The sequence below is a fragment of the Scylla paramamosain genome, unplaced genomic scaffold (assembly GCF_035594125.1).
Source record: "Scylla paramamosain isolate STU-SP2022 unplaced genomic scaffold, ASM3559412v1 Contig12, whole genome shotgun sequence".
In the NCBI taxonomy this organism is placed as follows: domain Eukaryota; kingdom Metazoa; phylum Arthropoda; class Malacostraca; order Decapoda; family Portunidae; genus Scylla; species Scylla paramamosain.
In genome coordinates this window covers 730,382-755,093 of record NW_026973677.1, presented here as the reverse complement: position 1 = coordinate 755,093, position 24,712 = coordinate 730,382, and the positions used below count along the sequence as shown (strand labels likewise).

The following is a 24,712-nucleotide window of genomic DNA, read 5'->3' as shown; positions in this document are numbered from 1 at the left end:
CGTTTGTCTAGTTTTTCCATTTGTTGTTTTTGTTGTTGTTGATGTTGTTGCTACTGTTGTTGTTGTTGTCATATGAAAGAAGCTAAATGAAAGAAACAATAGCGATCAGATTTGTGTAAAACCTTTTTTTTATGATGAATGTGGAATGCAAGAATGAACATTGAAAACTAAATATAATAATAATAATAATAATAATAATAATAATAATAATAATAATAATAATAATAATAACAGCAACAGCACCAGATCAATAAAAAACATTGTGATGCAGAAAGTTACACACTAGACCGACTTCTGGAAACAGCGAGACAAACCGACAGACGGACAAACAAATACTGATAACTGCAAGAAATAGATGATAAAAAAACAAATTCCGCGTTAACACGAGACAGACAGACATAGAAAAACAGACAGACGTAAAGAAACACACACACACACACACACACACACACACACACACACACACACACACACACACACACACACACACACACACACACACACACACACACACACACACACACACACAGAGAGAGAGAGAGAGAGAGAGAGAGAGAGAGAGAGAGAGAGAGAGAGAGAGAGAGAGAGAGAGAGAGAGAGAGAGAGAGAGAGAGAGACTCGTAAACAAACCCACATAAATATACAAGTTTTCTTTTCTATAAATAAATAAAAAGGCGATAGAGCAAAGCATACAAAAAGTGAGACAGACAAACACAAACAAACAAACAAACAGACAACAACAGAAAATACAAGTGTTTCTCTTTTATTATTTATCTTATCGACGACAACATATATGACAAGCTTTCCTCTACTTTTTATTCATTTATTTTTTTATTTATTTTCATTTGTATCGTTATTTCCGTTACTTCTAAGATATACAAGTTTTTTTTTCTTCGTATTTCTTGTTCATTTACTCAATTTTTTTCTATTTTTTTCTATTTATTTTATCTACAACACATACACACAAGCTTTCTATTTTTTCTTCCTTTGTTCATATTTTCTTCATTACAATTTCTCTTATCGGCAACATGCGTTATCTACACTTCATTTATTTACTTTATATTTTCTTTTTTTTTTTTATCTTTCATTGATACCAACGACAAATCCCACGTCCTTCCATGTTCCCTTCACTAACAGAACGAACAACAAAGGTAAACAAGGTGTAGATACAGTTTTCCAATAACGTCTCTACAACACTTCCCAGAGAGAGAGAGAGAGAGAGAGAGAGAGAGAGAGAGAGAGAGAGAGAGAGAGAGAGAGAGAGAGAGAGAGAGAGAGAGAGATGAGGACATATGCTACTGCCCCTACACACACACTCTCTCTCTCTCTCTCTCTCTCTCTCTCTCTCTCTCTCTCTCTCTCTCTCTCTCTCACCATTCAGCGCCCTTCCCGCAATGCTCTGGTAATCCTTCTTCAGTTGCAAGCTCACTCACACACACACACACACACACACACACACACACACACACACACAGACACACACACACACAATCTCTTACAATACTCTTCATTATTCATATCCAATCACCATCACCATCACCACTAACTACATAACTACACTCACCCCTCCCCCTACACACACACACACACACACACACACACACACACACACACACACACGTACCTTCCCCATTTTCATTCACTATTCACGTACTGCATGGCACGTGTCACCGATCAATACACGATGGGGATGAAGGAGTGAAAGAAGAGAAGGGAAAAAACAGAGAAAGTGAGGGAGGTAGGAAAAAAAAAGACCGATGATGGTAAATGACTAGGGTAGAGAGAGAGAGAGAGAGAGAGAGAGAGAGAGAGAGAGAGAGAGAGAGAGAGAGAGAGAGAGAGAGAGAGAGAGAGAGAGAGAGAGAGAGAGAGAGAGAGAGAGAGAGAGAGAGAGACGTAGTAAGGAGTAAATGGGAAAAAAAGATAGGATGAAAAGAGGAACAGAGGAAGGGGAAGATAAAAGGGAAGATAGGAGAGCGATAAGGAGGGAAGGGGGAAAGGTGAGAGGGGAGTGAGAGAACGTGAGGGGAAGGGAGAGGAGAAGGGAGAAAAACAATAACAGGAAAGCGAAACAGGAGACAGAAGAAATTTGGATAGCTGGGTGAGGAGAAAGAGGGGAACTGGATGGGAAGAGGAAAGATGTGAGGAAAAGGGAGAAGAAAAGAAGAGGGGAGGAAGAGGAAGAAGAAACTTGGAGGGTTGGATAAAGTAGAAGCAAAGAGAGAGAGAAGAGGAGAGAAGAGGAGGGGAGGGAGAGGAAAAGAGGGAGATAATAGGAGAGGAAGGAAAAAACAAAGAGAGAGAGAGAGAGAGAGAGAGAGAGAGAGAGAGAGAGAGAGAGAGAGAGAGAGAGAGAGAGAGAGAGAGAGAGAGAGAGAGAGAGAGAGAGGAGTCAGGTAAGAAAACTTGAATAAAAAAAAAGCAGCATTAATTTAGAACCTTACATTATTAATAACTTACACCTCTATCCAATAAACACTAAATATATTACCTGCGAAAACACTTAACACCACATCATAATTTCGAGTCTTTAATTACAACATAAGACAGACAAGACCGGGATTGGAGGGAGGATCGGCCACGCGAACTCGTAAACTCCCGGATTAAATCTCACCGTAGGAGGCGATTAGAGGATCGTTCAAACTCCCAAGGCTTTCACGGCTGGAGGGAGAAAGAGACGCGATGTACCTACCAGGGCCATCACCCGTGTTCAGAAATACTGCTCTCTCAACGTGACTGTTTTCAAAGGTAAGAGAGGTCATTAGCAGGGTTCTCAAAAGTGTTTCCGATGTCAATAATGTAAAAATCTTGTTCATCTATCACTAAAACCTTGAAAAAACATCTTCAAATATCCGCGTCACTTCAATTACTAACTTTTGAAAATAATTACCGGGTTTTCAAGTGTGTTTCCCGAGTTAATAACATGAATATTTTGTTCACCTATCAGCAAAACCTTTAAAAAACATCTTTTAAAAACCCGCGTCACTTTAACTACACCCTTTTGAAAACAATTTGTCGGGTTCTCAAGTGTGTTTCTCCATTCAGTAATGCAAAATTCTTGTTAATCTGTCACTAGAACCATAAAGATACCCTTAGAGACACGCTTCACTTCAAATAAAGCCTTCTGAAAGTAGTCGACGTGCAGGCAGAAGTGTTTCAGAATATGGACCTAAGACTTAAGGGATCGTTCGGGATTCCGGGGCTATGAGAGCTGGAGGGAGGTTGAGGGCCGCGATGGAGCACTACGAGGCATCAGGAAGGATGATCCTCACTCAGAAAGTCGTCACACTCTTACAGTCTTGCTGGTTTAAGTGTTGTAGTGTAATGTTATAGGAAGGTACAAGTGCTGTTTTTAATTTTTCGAAGCCAAGGATCAGTTTCTTCTACGACTGAAAAAGTAAATACACAAAATAAACAAAAGAAAAGAAATAAAGTAAAAATGAGAAAGAAAAGAGACATTAAAAGAAAGAAAAAACAAAACATATTGGTATAAATGTCAATATAACATACGTAGACACAAACTAAATAAACAAACAAATAAATAAACAAGCAGGAAATAAAGCGTTACTTAAATACTAAGCACACAACTTTCCTTAACCCCCTAATTAGTTTTCCCTTGCCCATTCACTCAACTACTTAATCTCCATTCACAGTCCTCCCTCAGAGACGTAAATTACTCCTACTATGCCATTCCTAACTCAGCCGTCGTGCATTACTTTCATTATTCACCTCCACATATTCCGTGCGTCTTTCCTTTACTTGTATTTACCTTCATAAATGTTGTGTTTACCTGCTCCATGTTCGTCCACTTACTTCTCTACTTTCTTTTAAAAACTCGCTATTTGCTCATTCAATTATGCATCATTCTGTTGCTAATTTGCTCTGCACTGGCTGCCTCATGCATGACAAAGACCTGTATTTTTGTAGCCGTTCTCTCAAAAGGATTGGATTTGAAACTATACGAATTAATAGCCATGATTATCTTTACAATTAATGGTGTTAATTTTTTTAGCTTTCTTTGTATCACTTGAACAATAAAACTAACTTAAAAAGTACCAAAAGCTTTTTCTGGCTGACTCACTATTTTGTAATTTTGTTCACTCATAATGACTGTTTTAAAGAAACCGATCAAGCGAATTATCGGTTTAGTTTCTTATTCATGGTCTAGAATTACTCAGACACTTTTCTCCTGTTAATAGAACCATAAAACATCAGTAAAAAAAAACATAGCTTTTATGTGAACCCGCTGAAAGAAATTTAAACAAGGCAGCGAAACACTTCACCCTACAGGAGCCAAAAAAAGACAAACAAAAAAATATATAAGCTTCGTTGAGAGAGAGAGAGAGAGAGAGAGAGAGAGAGAGAGAGAGAGAGAGAGAGAGAGAGAGAGAGAGAGAGAGAGAGAGAGAGAGAGAGAGAGAGAAAGCAAAGTACCACATCCAAAAAGACAATTTCGAATCCAATTATCAACTGTCGAGATTCAGCAACAAATAGGAGGAGGAAAAGACAAACAGAAACACGAAAACTCGATTATGACACTCGTGCATCTCAGAAGGAAGAGATTACGGACACAATACCAAACTTAAGACACGAGTTTAAGAGATTATTGTCGCAACTCAAGGGAAAAAAAAAACACAAAACCAGAAAGCTGCACAACAAACATAAAATCTCTCACAATCAAGCCAAGCAGATCCCGTAAGCACCATCAATTCCTGTACCTCACCATCTTACACCCTTGACACTCACTAAGCCAGTATTCGCGTAAAGGAAGCAAGCACAAGCCTTCTCTATGCAGTGTTACGCCCCTCACCTCACTGACGCACAGTATTCACGTAAAGAAGAGCTCGTGTTGATATTGATCAGTACGACACAGCACCCAACACTGAGCGGCGTCACACAATCACATCATATCATACGGGGCTTCTCTCTCTCTCTCTCTCTCTCTCTCTCTCTCTCTCTCTCTCTCTCTCTCTCTCTCTCTCTTTTTTTCTTCTTTTCTTCCTTTTTATCGTTTGATCTTTTCAGTCTTCTCGTGTTCTCCCTTTTTTCTTCTTTTGTTTCTCCCTCTCTTTTTATCTCTCACTCTTTCCTTTTTCCTTCATCTTTCCTGATTTTTTTTAAGAATTTCCACTTTTTTTTCTTCACCTCTTTAGAATTTTAACCTTTTTCTTCACCTGATTTTTTTTCTTACTCTCTTTAGTGTCATACCCTCCTCCTCTCTCACTCCCCTCCTCTCACAAAGGTGGTATTCGTGTCAGCTTATTCTCTCGCACTTAATATACTTGCCGCCAAGTTCTTTACTCTATGAAATTTTCAGTCACCAATAATCTCGCTGCCAATCACTGCCTTCCAATATCGAGGCACATTATCCCTCCTTACTCCGCCAAGCCTCGCTAAGTCTAGCCGAGTCTCCCCATTTACTTGTTACGTTTTCTTCAGCTCGTGTGGTTATCTGCTGCCGCTTCTTTCTCCGTTTTCTTTTTCGATGTCTCGTTTCCTTGACACTTTTGTTGCTATTGTTGTTGTTGTTGTTGTTGTTTTCTTATGTCCCTTTCTTCTTGTCACGTTTTTCTTGTTGCTCCTCTCTCTCTCTCTCTCTCTCTCTCTCTCTCTCTCTCTCTCTCTCTCTCTCTCTCTCTCTCTCTCTCTCTCTCGTCTAGTTCTCAATTCTTTCTTGTCTCTTTTTGTTCTTTCTTCCTCTCTTTTTCTTTTCTTTTCTATTTTCTTTCTTTTCTCCTTTTTCCTCCTCTTTTCTTTTTTTTTACTCCTCTTTCTTCTAGTCTTATTCTTGACTTTTTTTCCTGTTTCTTTTTTTATTCCGTTTCCTTTTTCCCACTTTTTTCTTTGTGTTCTTGTTATATCCGTTTTTTTTTCGACATGTGATTCCCGTCTCTCACCTCTAGTTTTTTTCCCTTTTATTTATTTATTTATTTATTTTTTTTATTACTAGCTTACCTTTTGTTTTTTTTCCCGAGATCTCGTTTTCCAATGTCACTTTTTTCTTTTTCCTTTTACCAAGTCGGTTTCTTCTAGTCTTTTTTGTCTCTCTCTCTCTCTCTCTCTCTCTCTCTCTCTCTCTCTCTCTCTCTCTCTCTCTCTCTCTCTCTCTCGTTATCAGGTACGATTTCTTTCTCCATATGTGGTTTTCTTTTCCTATCACACGATTTCACCTGATCGTTAAATTTTCCAGTCTTTTCTTCTTATCACTCTTCATTATTTGCTGTTGCTTTTCTTAAGATCTTACCCTAACGTTTTTTTTTCTTTTCATCTCTGAACTTTTTTTCATCATTATGTAATTTTGCCTGCCGTACATTTTCTTGTTTTTCTGTCATTAGAAACTTGTATGTACTTTTTTCTTTTTTTTTTTTTCCTTTAACGAGTAACTTTTCTTTCAATTTTGTTTCGTGTTTTTCTGTTGTTATTTTTTTCTTTTCTTTCTTTCCTCTCGTAGGTAATTTATTTTTTCGATCTTTTCCCTTTTCGCGTCTTTTTTTATCCTGTAATTTCGTTTCCTTATTTTTTTCCCTCGTCGCTTATCTATCTCGTGTTTTGATGTAGTCCTAATTTACTTTCTTTATTTTCCCCTTCAGAGCCTTTTTTCACCCTTTTGACTTTCCTTTTGCTGGAATTTCGCTTCTTTTTTTTCTTTCCTTCTTTTTTTCCTTCTTTCATGTTTTCTTTAACAGGATTTGGTTTCTTCTTTGTTGCTTTTTTTTCTTATCATCTTTTCCCAGTAATAAAATAATCTCGTTCTTTTTTTCTCATTCTGCCTTTACAGTGACTTTTTTTTTAACAGTATTTCGTTTTTTTTTCCTTCTTTTCTTTCCTTATCATGGTTATTATTTTTTTTTCGAAACCTCACCTTTTTTTTTCTTCGGAAATTTCTTTTCTGGAATTGCGTTTTTTTTTTTTTATCTGTGTCTAGTAAGTTTTCTTCCTTGATGTCTGGTCTTCTACCTCTCCTTTTTTTTTTTTTCCTTAGAAGCATTTTTTTTTTCGTCGGATTCCATTTTCTCTTTCCATCTCCTGATTATCAACTTTTTTTTCCTCTCTCTCTTTTGGGAATAGAAATGTCTTGCTTATTATTATTTTTTTTTTTTTAGTCGCTTTTTACTCCGGCATGTTTCCATTTTTTAGTCTTTTTCACTGGAATTCTATTTTCTTCTTTTTTACTTTCAAGTCTAGGTTTTTTTTTAACCGACCTTCTTTTCGTGGAGTTAAATTGTATCATTCTTTCTTTCTCCCTTTACATCCGTTTACCTACGTTTTCCTCTTTTCGAGATCTAATTTTACTTTTCTACTGCACTTTCCTTCTCCAATCTAATTTTCCCTTTGTAGTCTTTTTATTCTGCTATTCACTTGTGTTTAGTTTTCAGTTTTATACATGACTTTTTCTTCACCGAATCACCACAATTTCCTCCACAGTATCTAGTCATTTTCTGCTGAGATTCTCTTCACATTTACACTTTCTACTGAGTATTATTTGAAATTTTAGCCATTACAATATTCAACGTTCTGTTTTTCAGCATTAAAAGCAGCATCCTTCACTTTATACACCAAGAACAACAGTATTTCAGTTTATGATTCAAGGCACGTTAACATTTTCTATATTTCAAAGAACATCCATCTGTAACATCCTCTGAACATTCAATAACACACTTATCCTTCAAAAATATCACTTAAGTTTGCACACTGGTACTTTCCATACATTGTTAAGTCTATGGAGGCATTCACCAACACTTTACCATCAGGAACACCGAAAATATACATAGCACGTATCCATTTTATATATAATGTCAGAGTTTTAAAGGCATATTTTCATTTTCCATACTTTAAGTTAAAATCCACGGCAGCAGCCTTTAACATTTCACTATTACAAATATAGTTTACATCCCGGAAATACACAAATACTGCATAAAAATAAATCAAAACACAAAAACCACCAACAAAGAACACAAAGAACAACACATCCACTCTCGAACAACAACCAGCAGCAAAATCACACGAGTAACAAAGTATAACAGTCTACCCATAGTGTGTTTATCAAAGTACGGTACGGTACATATAACCATAGAGTGTTTCACCCCCCCCCTCCCCCATTCCCCCAAGCAAGGCAAGCCCAGCACTCCCCGCCCCGTGACAGCACTAACATCATAAGCAGCACTCGCCCGGCCCCGTCCGCCCCGAGGCTCACGTCAAAATTAACTCCCTGCCAACACTATTTTTTTATCTCCCACACCCTAGACTCTTCAATTTGCCATCGATCATATTACACACGCCGCGCCGCTGCTCCCTTTCACGCAAATACCTCACGGGGGAAAAATTATCATCAAAACATAGCGCACTTTTCACGAGGCGGAGTCTATGAAGTGCGTGTGTATGTGGTGGTGGTGGTGGTGGTGGTGGTGGTGGTGGTGGTGGTGGTGGTGGTGGTAGTGGTGGTGGTGGTGGTTTAGTAACATGTCCACTCTAGACGTAGATAATGGCAAATTTTAAGTGTGATACAATTTTTACACATTATTTCATAGTAGTAGTAGTAGTAGTAGTAGTAGTAGTAGTAGTAGTAGTAGTAGTAGTAGTAGTAGTTGAAAAGAAGAGAAAAAGAAGAACAAGATCAATAACAGGATCAAAAAAGGATGAGGACGAAGAAAAGACAGGAGCCGAACAACAACAATAGCTGGAGAAAAATAACGAGGACAACAAGAAAGTAAATAAAAGTATGCATTACTACACACACACGCACCTCCCAGCTGTGTAATGAAGTGTGGTGTTGTGTTGTGCAGTGTACGCCTTGCATGGCCCTGCGTAGTTTGTTGGCTAAATTTATATCGTGCGTGTATGACTAATACGTTTGAGTTTGATGTGTATGTGTGTATTTATGAGGTAATGTATAGGTGTGTGTGTGTGTGTGTGTGTGTGTGTGTGTGTGTGTGTGTGTGTGTGTGTGTGTGTGTGTGTGTGTGTGTGTGTGTGTGTGTGGTACGGTGTGGTGTCAATCTATCAATGTATTTATCTATCTACCTGTGCGCGCATGTATGTGTGTGTGTGTGTGTGTGTGTGTGTGTGTGTGTGTGTGTGTGTGTGTGTGTGTTATTACTAGCCTTTGCGTAACTTAATTAATTTCAGATTCACTCAGCACAAATCCGGACTTCTCTTCTCTCCTTCTTTTTTCCTCTTTCTTTCTTTCTCACTCTCACTCTCACTTTCTTCCCCACTTCGTTAACTTCATTTCCACTTCTTTCCCTTCAACTCGAACACATAACTTTCCTTCCTTCAACATTGCACTTTTTACCCACCACACCACACCTCCTCTTTCCTTCCCTCCACCCGCAAACCCAGCACCGTTTTTTTTCAGATTTCCTTTCACACCCGCAAAGTTTATCCCAGGTAGGAAGAGAGGAAAAAGTAGCGGCAGCATTCTTCACAAAGTTTGCACCTCGTAACGTCGCGGTCATTTCCCTGGCACGGTCGCTAATGGTAAGGAACAACCTCCTGTTAAGCCCCAACACAAGGGAACTGGCGATCATACGTTGTGTTTTCCCAGCATGAGGTGCCTTTTGTATCCCTAGCGAGAGAGTGAGTGAGGGAGGCAATGCACGTTACACTGGAAGTACTATAGTCTGCTAACACACACACACAAGAAGGTAAGAATTGAGAGATAGTGAGATAGGTTAATGATTATGACGGATATTAATTCTAGAAGTTATGCCTTTACTTGCATGTAGGAAAGCGGTTGCCATATTTTTCTCTCGAGGGAAATTGCTTAAAGAAATGCTTATAACCGTTTAGGAACTTTTTTTTTTTTCTAAGAGTTAAATATACATAACGGCACTGGTATTATAATATCATAACCTACGAAACACACACACACACACACACACACACAAGCAGGTAAGAACAAACGTGACAGCACAGTAACGATTAAGAAAGTAATCACCTTAAGAAATAAACGCCTGTATATTGGAAAGCTGTTTGATATCTTTTTTTTTTTCGATTTCTTGCTACCTTTCCTTCCTTTTCCTTCTGCAAGTCTCTACCACAATTCAGAGCAGTCTGCCAGCACCCTCACGGAACTAACTTGAGACCGTGTATTGACTGAACTAAATTACCTCTTCAAATTATATCATCTTTCTATTGGTTAGTTATAGACACTACAACTAACTTTGAATAGAAAGAATCATATCTTTTCTCTAAAAATATTTTGCTACATTATTGCCCCGTGTAATGATTGAGCTAAGTTACCTCTAAAAGTTATACCACGTTTCTATAGCTTAATTTTTGGGACTCCGTTACTTAAATGTAAGCAACCCTTAACATCTTCGTCTGTAAAAACAACATGCTACATTTGCTATATTTAATTTATTACACCGCGTATTTATTAAACTAAATAACCATGAAATCATAGCATCTTCCTTTGAATTAACTGTAGGTAAACTCTGGAGCCCCCTTCCTGCTTCAGTATTTTCTCCTTCCTATGACTTGAGATCTTTCAAGAGGGAGGCTTCAAGACACTTATCCTGTAATTTTTGACTACCGCTTTTGATTCTGTTCGGAGATCGGCACTTCAGTAGGCCTTTTTCTTTATTACAGTTTTGTTGCCCTTGGCCGGTGTCCCTCCTACATAAAAAAAAAATTAACTCAAAATAAAACAAAGTTCGCATCTCAGTTTGTAAAAAAAAAAGTTTAGCTATATTTGTTACATTTCATTCATTACACAGCGTAGTGGTTAAACTAAATAACTCCATGAGATTATAGCATCTTCCTCAGGGTTAACCATAGGCACTGCAAGCAACTCAAAATAAAACAAACCTCACATTTTCGCTTGTAAAATCTACCTTGCTACATTCGCTGTACTTCATTCATTGCAGTGTGCCAGCACACAAAGAGCTTATAACAAGGGAGAGCGCTTAATGGCTCGCGTTCTTAAACGCTTTGTTCTCTCATCAGAACTATTATCAAAGGCCACACAGATAATTGGTCGGGTTTTCATGCGTGTTTTCCCATTGAAGATGCATGGTCATTAATACTCTATCCCTAAAATCATTAATAACCTTTGAAAACTACAGTAACTTCGACTTGAGCCTGTTAATTGCAAGAATAAGACGAAAGGTTTAAGAATAAAGTTCATTGGTTGAGAAAAAAAATCACCCTTGTAACCTTTGTAATATGTTTAGATGTGTTAAAAGTTATTTTGCTTTGCTTGTTTTCTCACCAGAACCTTTATCAAAGACCAGACTCAGGTCGGGTTTTCATGCGTGTCTTCTCATTGATGATGCGCTGTCCTTGATAAATACCCCTGAAAACCTCACTCATTTCCACTACTGTCTATTAAAAATAGAGATACGATGTAGGATTACACACACACACACACACACACACACACACACACACACACACACACACACACACACACACACACACACACACACACACATGAAGCAAGACTTAGTAACCACTCACTTAAATATTGTGTCAAAAAATGCTGGCCCTTTTTCAGTCTTGCCAAAAAGAGTTGGGATTTTTTTTCTCAAAAAAAAAAACGTAACATTTTCCAGTCTGCTTAAAAATACAGAGCATTTTCAGTGCATCTAAAAAAGTGTTAGCCTTTTTAGCTTCCAGGTTTCAAGGTTACTTCAATATCTTCTGCTTCAACAATTTCCTGGAGGTAAGAACAAGCGAGACTAAGGATTGCAACAAGAAACAGTTCCAGAAATCATAGGTACTCGCGTGTTCCAGAAACTCAACATTTTCTTATGTGCTAGTTCTATAATTCCAATACAGTCTAACACACGCACAATGGTGGAAGCATGAACAGGCGAGACCGTGGTGATTGTGTAACCAACTCAGGACACTGTATCTCTGTAAAAACGCTTAACACTTGCTTTCCTTTGAGCTATTTCAAAAGTCTAACACACAAACACACCACACACACACACACACAAACGTGCAACTAAGGCAAACTGAAATAACGCATGTAAACGTAAAATAATTAATGTCTACATGAAGCCCGCATCGTGGTAACTCAGTAACTCCTGGTAGACTGAGAGAGACAACCCAGTGAGTAATAACGAAAGTGACTATTGTGATAGATGTGTCGGTAAATCACTGCTGCTAGACTGACAGACGCGACCCACCAACTAATAACTAAGGTGAGTATTGTGATAACTGAGTAACTAACTGCGGACAGACAGACGCAGCCCAATAATAACTAATATGACGTGACGTGGCCGAAGTGCTGCATCACAATAAAAGATTAACAAAGTATACCACGTCTTCCCTACAGTGGCGGCACCATTACGAAACTACACCTGTCTGTCTCACTTGGGAGGTCAACTACGATAAATCAATATGTAACTATGCATTGATATTGACCTTTACATTACCGTGCCTACCATTTCCATCACAAATCCCTCTTAATGATACCTTACAATCATCATTTTAGTTCATTTTTCCTTTTGTTTTTAATCTACTTTCATTTTTCAGTTGCAAATCGCTAGCTCTGGAGGGAAGGTAGAGGAGGAGGAGGAGGAGGAGGAGGCAGAGATAAACTGGTGATTTACAACAGAAACGTCAAACAGATTAATTGAAAGCGCATAGGCTGGCTGTTAGCTTTTGAAAATATAAAAGAAAAATAGTTTTGTTTGCCGAGGTGCTTCCAACAAACATCAAAATTTGAAGAAAAAAATGAAAAATGAGTAGAAAAAAAAAACGCCAATATCTTTGCAATTGTTATCTACTCAGTAAATTAGGTGTGACAATTACAGTTACAAATATAATCCCACAGGAGAGGCAGTGCGTGTCAGCCTCGCCCGCCAGTAGCAGCCCGGGCCGAGAGCCGCCCTGCGTTCACCTGTGCTGTACTCACCTGCCTTGGTGGCGGCGGCGAGGGCTGCGTGAGCGATGAGCAGCAGTATGTGCAGCGCGGCCCCCATCACCACAGGGGCCTGCCAGCACCTGGAGGCAGCACTACGCGATCACAAGACACTCACAGGTGGTTGTCGCCAAACTAATGTTCGCTTGTACTAAAACTCCCATTCATGTATCAACTCTGCAACATTCCCCGCCACACTAATCTCGGTAAAAACATGGAGTACTATTTCAGTAGTAATCAACTGCACTGCATTAACTTTTTTAAAAAACTATAAGGGCGAAGCTACATAGTTACAAGTCTACAAGTCGGTCCTCTGAACTTCCTCGGGCGGGGGAAGTGGCGAGCCGCGCACACAATCACCCGTCACTCGCTCAGTGCCACTAAGCGTCAACTCTCTCCGTGACCTGTTAGCGCCGCGCAGCGTACCAACGTGTCGCGCTGGATCACAGCCATCAAGAGGCTACTAACTGATATATAATACCACAAATATAATCTTTTAAGACGCGGTAAGAAACGATTTGAGTATTATAGAACGAGGAGCGCCAAGGGAAGCCCGTATAGGGAAGAATCAGCCCGGCAGAACTCACACTGCGTCATACGCCTGGCTGTGCCGCCGAGCCCAGAAGAATCATGCGTGGTGCCGATTTTCGGTTCAGGATTGCCATGCCTTATAAACCTTCGGGATTCAGTATTGTTTTGTTACACCGGAAAAATGTTACTGATCAACAAGAGCAAGGAGACGACCCAGAACCCTGACAAGAAAAAGTATCGTGAACCATTATCAACTGCAGACGCGATTCTTGGCTCAAACACTGACCGAAAGGAACTTCACCTCGCTATCCTCCTCCTGTTAGTCAATTTTCACCCTCTTCTTGACGAGAGCTTAATGTAAGCCCTTTGCCTCAAGCTACATTACCACCTGTTTACTGGCGATGTCTGGCGAGGCAGGGAGAGAAGGTTAAGACAGCAGAGAATGACTGAAAGAACAGAAGGACGAGGAGTGGAGTTACAGTGAGGTGAGGCTTCAAACTGCCCTTTCGATAGCGCGTTCTAAATAATGCCTCACCCTGCCAGTCTCCGCATCGACCTTGAACGCCCTGACAGGAGACGCTCATGCCACTCACACTTGGATGTCATCGCTATCACTAAACTCCACCCTAATTAAACACGTGTCCCTCTTATACTATTAGCATTATGAATTAGTAAAAGAGTAGCAAACATCACTACCAATCTCTTTCATAACCCTACCCTACGTATCATTGTATCACTACCCATCCCTTCCTGAATTCCACCATACGCACATTTCCCCTCTCCTTTACTATCAACATTATGAATTAGGGAAGGGACCGCTGAGGAAAAGATGCCGCCGCTAGGCAGTCCCGGGGCAGCGCAGGGCAGGAATGGTTCACCCTGCCCTTCCCGCAGCGAGGCGAGGCGAGGCTGAGAGGTGCAGTGAGTCAACAATGAACTTCATCAGCTTTAATGACTTCCCGGGACGACACGAAGAGGCACTAGATTTTATGATTCATGGCGTAATTCTTCTGGTGTGGGTGTGTGTGTGTGTGTGTGAAACTACTTTTTTCCTTTTTTTTTTTTTCCCCTGCTCGTGTACGAGTACTTTTCTTTTGAATTTGTTTGCATGTGTCACTTCGTTTATACATTTACGAAATATAACAATGCACGCTTTATGAAACATTTAAAGGTAATCTACACTTTCTCTCGGGAAAAAAAAAAAAAAGCTTTCACATTCATGGCAACGAAATGGTAAAATTCTGACATTTTCAAAATTTCATTAATTTTACGTTTTTGTGCAGCATGTGTATATATATATATATATATATATATATATATATATATATATATATATATATATATATATATATATATATATATATATATATATATATATATATATATATATATAATTTTTAATGCCAACATATTTGACGTAAATATTTACTTAACTCATCAAAAATACATGAAGTAGATGCCTTTGTTTCGTGTTGTGCTGCTGGGAGCTGGATGAGCTAGGCGGTGGTGGTAGTGGTGGCGGTGGCGATGGTGGAAGGCTGGTATTAGTGGTGGCAGTTGTGGTGGTGATGGAGGAGGCGAAAGGCTGGCCGTGGTGGTGAAGTAGGAGGGATTGATGAGCTGGGTGGTGATGGCGGAGGGTTGGTGGTGGTGGTGGAAGCGGAGGTGGAGGTGGAGGTGGAGCGGTTGTTGAGCGACGGCAGCTCTCCACTGGTGGTGCTTTATCCTTCTTTAAATTTGGCTGTGAGTGGCGGAGGCTCAGCGCCGCTCACTCGTGTCTGACTTTTGATCTTCCAGCGGGTGACGGGGCTCGGGGCTGCGAGAGGCCGTCCTTCAGCAGCGAGCGGGGGATTGCGGGGCTCTGGCGACTGACGACGAGCGAAGACTTCATTAGATTGCGTGCGTGTCGCCAAACGGAGGGATTGTGTGTGGGGAGGGAGGTGATGGCAGGAAGGCACGCCGGTTTTCACCACGACAGATCAAGAACCACCAGGAAGATAATTCTATTGGATATATTTACTCTGTTTTACATCATATGGTTTGGCTTAAGTGTTTGTTCTGCACCGTCACTCAGATCAGGGTCCATATTTTGAAACACGCGGGCGCTGGACCTCCAGTACATTCACACTGCTTTACTTGAAGCTATACGGGCTTCTGAGGATGTTTTTTTTTTCTTTTTATGGTTCTAATGACAGATTAACATAATTTCTACATTCTTGGGAGCCCGACTAATCTCTGTGGCATTTGAAAGTAGTCGTTTCTGAACACGGGACCTACGAAATAACATTTCGGGGTGTAGCCTTTGCAACAGTTTTCTTTTATTCCTTTAAGTCTATTTTCTTGTTTGTGTGTGTGTGTGTGTGTGTGTGTGTGTGTGTGTGTGTGTGTGTGTGTGTGTGTGTGCGTGTGTGTGTTGGGTGTAGCCTTTGCAACAGTTTTCTTTTATTCCTTTAAGTTTATTTTCTTGTTTGTGTGTGTGTGTGTGTGTGTGTGTGTGTGTGTGTGTGTGTGTGTGTGTGTGTGTGTGTGTGTGTGTGTGTGTGTGTGCGTGTTGGGTGTAGCCTTTGCAACAGTTTTCTTTTATTCCTTTAAGTCTATTTTCTTGTGTGTGTGTGTGTGTGTGAGGGAGGGGAATCTCGTTCAATGTCTCTGAATGTAGTACTGAAGCAGTGCTCGGAAACAGGTTACGTAGACAAACACTGAACCAGCGAACCACTTCCGCTCTTCCAGGGTAGAGTGAATACTTGTGTAGCCATTTGTCTTGGGCACATATTTTTAATCGCTTTTCTTCTCCCATAAGGAATATTCTCAAAGACTATATATATAACTTGTCAGATTCATGGGTCTCCTTTATCCAATACTGACGCAGAATCCTTGTTCAACTACCACTAGACTCATGAAAACACCCTTGAGCACACATAACAATGGTGTCTGCTACAGCTTGTCAACACAAGACGCCGCAATGTTTGGATATGCTGTTTTCTTTTTCTCTGTGTTTTTCTGACCTATGACGATTCTACAGACACACTGCACTGCGCTGAAATTTTGACTGTAACCCCCATAAGCTTTGTTCCGTAACCTCATTTTCACCTATACAGTATGTAAATGTTTTCTTTTCCTTCAGTATCACGTATGCAGCCAGCACACACACACACACACACAGCAGTGCAGTCGTTCGTCGCCGTTGTGTCTGTACGGGAGCCAAACACCTCTTGCTCTCCAGTCACCTCGCACTGACTGATATAACTTGTAGTGCGATAGTTCCCTGTAGACACCCTGCCCCATATTTTGAAACACTTTACTCCCTCATCAGGACTGTTTTCAGTGTCTGTATAGAAACATTTCTCTAGTACTATGGTCACCTCCGACTGACTGATATAACTTGTAGTGCAATAGTTTCGAGTAGACGCCCCGCCTCAGCTGGGTCACTGATAAGTTAGCAGCACCCCCTGATCTTGTGCCCAACGCCTCACTGGGAGTAATTACCGTTTTGGCAGGTGTCTACTGCCTCATCCTATTTAGTGAGCTCACTGACAGGCTGCTCACCCTCTTACGGTCAGCAAATCGGAATATACATAAAATTCCTAAGATTAGTAACCAATATAGAAAAACTAATGGTTCAAGCTTGACAAAGTTAGATTCAACAAGGAGATATGAAGAAACTGGTTCTCAGATACTGACAGATGATTGGAATGGAATCAGTACTCAGACTGTTGGCGCCGAGTCAAAATGAAGCTTTAAAAGATTATATACAACACGATCACTGACAGCCAGAAGTTTAGGAAAGTTTTTGGAAAAGGATCATAGATGGATATAGATAAATAAGTTATTAAAAAGAGACTGCTACGTGTAAGCTCTGTGTGGTTACAAACACCTGCTTACTCTTATATTCTGATGTTCTTATCAAGTAAAGCAGCTTTCAGAGTACACTGTGGACGGATAGGGGCCGAGTACCCGACCAGGGATGATCACAGAGGGAGATGACGCTCAATACACACACGTCACAAGACTGTCACTCCGGCACGGAAAAGGAAAGACAAAGTAGAGGTGCTGTCAGGATGAAGGACAGTAAAAGGGCATTATGGCAGGCAGTCTGTACTACACACTCTAATAACGCAATGGTATGTGATGATTGAGTCCAGGGTTTTGCTTCAGTTTGGAACAACACACGTCACGTCGTCAGAATATTGTCCGCAGCACTGCCAAATAATGCTGGCTGACTGATAGGACCAAAACACTATGGCAAACTTACTATAACCTTGCCTTCTCCCTCGCCCGGGCAGATTCAGAGGAAATTAAGATGTACAGTGAGCAAAATTAAAACAGACGCACGTATCATTTTCATTAATGATCTTCTAAACCAAACTTCTTGTCCTATCCACTCCTGTGCTGATGATACCACCCTGCACTTTTCCACGTCTTTTCATAGACGTCCAACCCTTCAGGAGGTAAACATATCACGCAGGGAAGCCACAGAACGCCTGACTTCTGATCTTTCTAAAATTTCTGATTGGGGCAGAGCAAACTTGGTATTGTTCAATGCCTCAAAAACTCAATCCCTCCATCTATCAACTCGACACAATCTTCCAGACAACTATCCCCTCTTCTTCAATGACACTCAACTGTCCCCCTCTTCTACACTGAACATCCTCGGTCTGTCCTTTACTTATAATCTGAACTGGAAACTTCACATCTCATCTCTAGCTAAAACAGCTTCTATGAAGTTAGGTGTTCTGAGACGTCTCCGCCAGTTTTTCTCACCCCCCCAGCTGCTAACTCTGTACAAGGGCCTTATCCGTCCATGTATGGAGTATGCTTCACATGTCTGGGGGGGTTCCACTCATACTGCTGTTCTAGACAGGGTGGAATCAAAAGCTTTTCGTCTCATCAACTCCTCTCCTCTAACTGACTGTCTTCAGCCTCTCTCTCACCGCCGCAATGTTGCATCTCTAGCTGTCTTCTACCGCTATTTTCATGCTAACTGCTCTTCTGATCTTGCTAACTGCATGCCTCCCCTCCTTCCGCGGCCTCGCTGCACAAGACTTTCTTCTTTCTCTCACTCCTATTCTGTCCACCTCTCTAACGCAAGAGTTAACCAGTATTCTCAATCATTCATCCCTTTCTCTGGTAAACTCTGGAACTCCTTGCCTGCTTCTGTATTTCCACCTTCCTATGACTTGAATTCCTTCAAGAGGGAGGTTTCAAGACACTTATCCACCAATTTTTGACCACTGCTTTGACCCTTTTAGGGACTGGCATTTCAGTGGGCATTTTTTTTTATTAGATTTTTGTTGCCCTTGGCCAGTATCCTTCCTACATAAAAAAAAAATATACGCCGCTCTGAAGCTTAACTGATGAAGGTACGAAAGTTTAGCAAGTACGGACTAGAAAGTTTAAAGTTTAACTGATAGATGATGATAAGCTAAATGATGGAGATTGAGAAGCTTACAGTACTAAGTGACGATTGGAACATTTAACTAGTGGAGGCTGAGACTAAAATTAATACTTAACTAGTACTAATAATACAAGATAGCCAGAGATATTTACCGTTCAAGCTATGTTCACCTGCCTAACTATTTTTGCTGAGTCATCAGGGAGCTTTAAATGAAGCTTAGACAAATTTATGGATGTAGATTACAGATTTAAATTAGGTAGGCATGTTTAGTACAGAGACTGCCACGTGTTAGGCTAGTCAGGTTATGTTATGTTAGGTTAGGTTAGGCCTTTTTTATAGTTTCCCTTATTTTCTTTTGTTCTTACGTACCTCGATTACACCCGCTTGTTTTATCGTAATGGTGAACGCAGCTTTAACACACAAAACGAGTGAAACGTGTTAGTTATTCATGCCTTCAGCAACAGAGTATTCGTGTTTCTCAAAGAGTAGCGAGTCACGTGATGAGTACAAGGGTAATTTCGCATGCAAGACTCCCTCCCTCCACCCTCTCCGTGTGCTCTCAATGGTCGCTAATTGCTGGGTATCCCTAACAGTGCGTAGCAAAGAGAATTTCACGGCGTGTTTTACTGCGTTTTAAATCAACTATCTCGTAATTGTAATGCTCCGGACCTTGAGCAGCGAATGTGCGTGTTGTTATTATTCTGTTCCTGCTTCCTGAGATCCCGCCCCGACCCGCCCCGCATTGCTCCGTGGAACATATTCTGAAACATTTCTGCGCTGTATCTCCACTGCTTTGAAAAGACTCCAGGTGAAGTGGCACGGGTTTTTAATGATGTTTTTACGAATCTATTGAAAAATTGACAATATTTCAACATTATTAACAGGGGAAACGCTCTTGAAAATCCGGCTAATCATCTCTGTGGCTTTTACAAACAGTCGTGGTGAAGTTACACGTGTTTGTGAGGGTGTTTTCACGATTCTAGTGATAGATTAACATGATTTCTACATTTTTCAACATCATGAAAAAGTAGATAAAATAAAAATATAAAATTAGCAATTTCTGTTTATTCTTTCTTTCCCTATTTACTTAATCTTTACATTTTCGTCTTCACTGTACGTCCTCCTCTGATTCAATAAGGTGAAACAGAAGCTGGAATCCAAGTGTCAGGGGTCGGTGCCGGGCAAGAGTCCAGGTTATATATTATATGCATTGTATCCACTGCATATGCTGTTATTCCTTACAACTCCGCTTCAAGTTCATCTCTCCATTTCACTCACTGTCTTCACCTCCACCTCTCCATTTCACTCCCCGTCTACCTCCACCTCCCTATTTCACTACCTGTCTTCTTTATATCTCAATTTCACAACCTGTTTTCTCCTCCACCTCTCCATATCATTCACTTCTGCACCTCCATCTCTAAATTTCACTCTGTCTTCACCTCAACCTCCTTCCTTCAATAGCAAATCTTGTTTGTTATATCAGACAACTACACACTCGTCAGAATTCAGTAAATCCCTCAAGGGCACAATGGTGGGTTTATATCATTCAGAATTTCGGTCCATCTCGCGTCATGACATATACAAGACAGTGCGTGTTAATGGAAGCTGCTCAGAATTAAGTGGGTGTTTTTGTACTTAAGTGGCCATTGTCTTTATGGTTGTAGTGGCAGATTAACAGGATTTCTACTTTATTAACGAGGAAGTACAAGCAAATTAAGCGCTAGAATACGTGAGCGTTTGTTTTACCTAAGTGGGCATTTTTATAACCTTAAATAGGAATGTTTTGCCCAAGTATGTATTTTCTACCTAAGTGGATATTTTTTCATATAAGTGGGCAGCTAATTTCATCTAAGTGGGCATTTCTTAACTTAGATTAGGTATTTTTAAACCTTTATAGCCCCTCCTACATAATAAATTAATAGATTGTTCTTTCATGGCCCCCTACCAAAAGGAAAAATAAATAAATAAATAAATAAAAACTGAAAATTCAATGGCAGATACATCACAACCCAGGGCAGTGTCAGTGATCGGAGCATCGCATCCCGGAGCCGCCACCAACCAGCTTTTGATGTCAGTACGAGTCGCTTTTGTATATTAAAATAGCGAGGCTTTGCAGAGCGGCTCCATTAATGTTATATACAGGGTAATCGTACTGCACACACCGCTAATGCCGCTATTACTGAGAGCCAAGGTGAGCCAGCCTGGAGCGGGGTGTAATTCTACTGTAGTACGTGCACGCCCCGCCCTCCCGCCCTGCCGTCGAGTCATTCAGGAGTTTTCTTGTATTTAGCAAAGGGCAGCAGTTTGGCTCCTTCCGTGAGTCGTCAGCGTGTGTGAGTCAGGACAGTATATCGGGCGTAGAATTTAGGTTTTAAAAGCATCCCATCATTGTGAATTACCTAACTTTAAAGCTTGAGGATATTGAAACTACCTCTCTCTCTCTCTCTCTCTCTCTCTCTCTCTCTCTCTCTCTCTCTCTCTCTCTCTCTCTCTCTCTCTCTGTCTCTCTCTCTCTCTCTCTCTCTCTCTCCACGTGTATAATGTATTATGATAATACACTGTTAACAGGCTGAAGGCAACATGATTAGCCTCGCCTATCTTAATGCTTAACTCAGTAACACCCTGCCCCCCCTCCTCTCTCTCTCTCTCTCTCTCTCTCTCTCTCTCTCTCTCTCTCTCTCTCTCTCTCTCTCTCTCTCTCTCTCTCAAACAGCTGGGACCAAGAGAATTTTCACGGTATGTTCTTCATTTGTGTTCTTTTGTGTTCGTCGCTAACCTGTCAGAGAGAGAGAGAGAGAGAGAGAGAGAGAGAGAGAGAGAGAGAGAGAGAGAGAGAGAGAGAGAGAGAGAGAGAGAGAGAGCCCAGTCTCCCCCTCGTCTGGCTAAACACGGCCTCGCCAGCGACCTCTTCATTTCATGCCAGGTGATTAAAAATTTACACTTGGCCTCCTTTGTCTCTCAGCGCGAGGGACAAAAGCGTAGTATTAATAAGATATTTTAATCGATACACGCCTGCTGTGATCTTTTGTCCGTCACTCAGGCTCATATTCTTCACCACGGCGGCCGCTCATTACCTCTGTGTCAAATTCAAAGGCAGCAGAGATTATTCAGTCGGTTTTCAAGCGAATTTTTGCTTAACTATCACGGCAATCATGAAATCAGCATTGAAAATCTGTATCGCTTCCAATAGCGCCAGTTGAGAGTAGTCCAGGTAAGAAACCGAAATTTTGAGAATAAGGACCTTCATTTGTCACTAATAGTAGTATTTTTAAAACGCTTTGTTCTCCCACAAGGATTATTTTCAAAGGACACAGATATTATTCGTCCTGTTCTCGTAGAAGTGGCCAATTTTTTTAGAATAAGCACCTCTTCAAAGTAGTGGAGGTGCAGCGCGGAAGTGTTTCAGAATACGGTGGACAGTCTGGCTGCAGGAGTGGCGTAATTCAGCACGCGGTTATTGCATCAGGAGTGTGGCAGCTGACGGGACACACTGACCCTAACGAGACCTGCACTGGCTGGCTGACACTGCGCTATGATCCTTAACTGTAATTAATGGCGCGGCGTGTGTGAAGTGTGGCGTGGCACTGGGCAGGTACTGGTGTGAGATGAGGTGCGGCAAGATGCAGGTGTAAGATGGCGTGTGGTACTGGGATAAGCTGTGGTACTGGTTACTGGGGTGGTATACTGGTTTAACACTATTTTGGTTTAACACTATTTTGAGGTGCAGCGTGGCACTAATACCGTTTTCCAGTCTAAGTATTAAGGTAGAACCAAACTCAGCCCTGTTTATTCCCTTTAAAAATCCAGGATCGGTGCAGTACATTCCTTTCATGTCACAGCCTCGGCATCCCTTTTTTTCAAGCTGTCACCTGCGACCCTCGAAGGACGCGTCAACATTCACTTATTCCTCCTCATTCCCAACTCCATTCCCTTCCTCATACCCTTTTCATCCCCCTTTTCCTAGTCTTCCTTTTGCTCATACCCTCTCACTCTCTCCCTCATTCTCTTTCTCTCTCGCTACCTGGCAGCTGAAAATTCTCCATAAAAAGCCACAAACTTCAGTAAAACGTGAAAAACAGAGCTCGTGTTTATTTGCTCGGTTTCCTTTGGCTGGCTGGCTTTGGTGGCCGCCTCGGTGAGGACAAAAGACTTGTATTCAGAGAGGCTTTGCTCTCTCACCACTATTTTCAAATGCCACTAAGATGATCAACTGGGTTCTCATGAGTGTTTCTCCTATTAACAATGTAGAAATCTTGTTAATATGTCAGTAGAACCACAAAAACACCCTTAAAACCCGTGTCACAGCATCATCCCATCACCCATATATTTCACTATTTATTCCTTCCTATCACTCCTTACTCTTTAAACTTCGCCCCCTGCCCCCCGCCTTCCGTTCTACCTTCCTGCCCCAACACATCCTGTCACACATAGCCTTCCCTCCTCCTCTCCTCATCCTCTTCTTATCCTCCTTAATCCTGCGTCTCTTCTTCCCTCCTATCCCTATTACTTTTTCACCCTCTCCTCCATTCCTTATCCCATCTTCTCCCTTCTCGCGTCCTCTCCCTTAACCTAATTCCCCCTCTTCCTCTTTCTCCGTCCCAAACTGATCGCGTCACGAATACAAAAGCGCAAAGGATGAAAAAGATACAGTTTCCTTCTGGCTTTATCAATCAGGCTTTTTCTCCGTGTCTCCTCTCTCGCTCTCACTCTCCAGTTCGTTCGCTGTCTCGCTTGCTCGCCATCTCTCTCGCTCGTTCCCTTTCTCTCTCTCGTTCGCTCTTGTTCCCTCGTTCTCTCTCTCTCTCTCTCTCTCTCTCTCTCTCTCTCTCTCTCTCTCTCTCTCTCTCTCTCTCTCTCTCTACCATCTACCACCACCACCACCATCCTCCCCGTGTGCCTGCCTGGAGCCTCTATCGCTATATTGCATCACGAAGGAGGCGTGTGGAGTAAGAAGAGGCTGTGTCACCGGCGATTGATGTACCGAACATTAATAAAGGCGAGGCAGGACCAGACTGATTTGGCTGCGAGATGGATCGTGGCTGCTTGAACAAGAAGACGAGTAGAAGCCACGAGGCAGGAAAGGACGGGAGGTGGGGGGAGGAGGGGAAGGAGAGAGACGGGAGGGGTATGAATGGACTGAATGAAGGGAATGGAGCAGGGAAGAGAGAGGCAGAATAATGAAGGAAGAAGGGATGCAGGAGAAGGAAGGAGTGAAGGAAAGGGAGAAAAGAGGAGGGAGATGGGATGAGAATGGAAGAAGAGAAAGGAGATAGGATGGACAGGGAAAGAGAAGAGAGGGAAAGACAGGGAGGAGGAAGAGGAGAAGGAAGAAGAGGGAAATTTAAGGAAAGACAGAGGACCAAGCAGAGAGGAAATAAATTGAAACAGGCAAGGAATAGCAGGATGAGGAGTAGGAGGAGGAAGAAGAGAAGGAAGAAGAGGAAGAATTAAGGAAAGAGAGAGGAAGAAGCAGAGTGATGGATAAGGGAAGAGATGAGAGCAATAGACAGGGATACGTGAGGAGGAGGAGGAGGAGGAGGAGGAGGAGGAGGCAGATGAAAGATGAACAGGTGAGTAATGAAGGGCATGAATAGTTGAGTGAAATATGAGCTGCCTTGAGCTATACATCTGTGTCTTGTGAGCGATCGCACCAAACACTTACTAAGGCTGCGCGGGTGGTGGTGCTTGTGTCCGTCCGTCTGTCTCTCTGTTTAGCTGTCTGTCTTTCTGTTCGTCTATTAATCTACATTATCTTTCTATCTATTTACCAATCTATCTATGTCTGTTTGTCTTTATATGTTAATTAATCTATCTATCTACCTATCTATTGAGAGAGAGAGAGAGAGAGAGAGAGAGAGAGAGAGAGAGAGAGAGAGAGAGAGAGAGGGTACTAAATTACTTCAACACGGGCAAGC

The 24,712-nt window shown here is 41.4% G+C and overlaps 2 long non-coding RNA genes across 2 annotated transcripts in view; both read right to left on the bottom strand.

Moving 5' to 3' along the window:
* Positions 1-13,892, bottom strand: part of LOC135097106 (uncharacterized) — a 125,355-nt gene extending 111,463 nt beyond the window's left edge. The window contains exon 1 of the long non-coding RNA XR_010265378.1: positions 12,866-13,892. This is a non-coding gene — a long non-coding RNA (uncharacterized LOC135097106). The remainder of the gene's footprint in view (positions 1-12,865) is intronic.
* Positions 13,893-14,862: 970 nt separating this feature from the next.
* LOC135097104 (uncharacterized) overlaps positions 14,863-24,712 on the bottom strand; it is a 29,731-nt gene continuing 19,881 nt past the window's right edge. The window contains exon 4 of the long non-coding RNA XR_010265376.1: positions 14,863-15,270. This is a non-coding gene — a long non-coding RNA (uncharacterized LOC135097104). The remainder of the gene's footprint in view (positions 15,271-24,712) is intronic.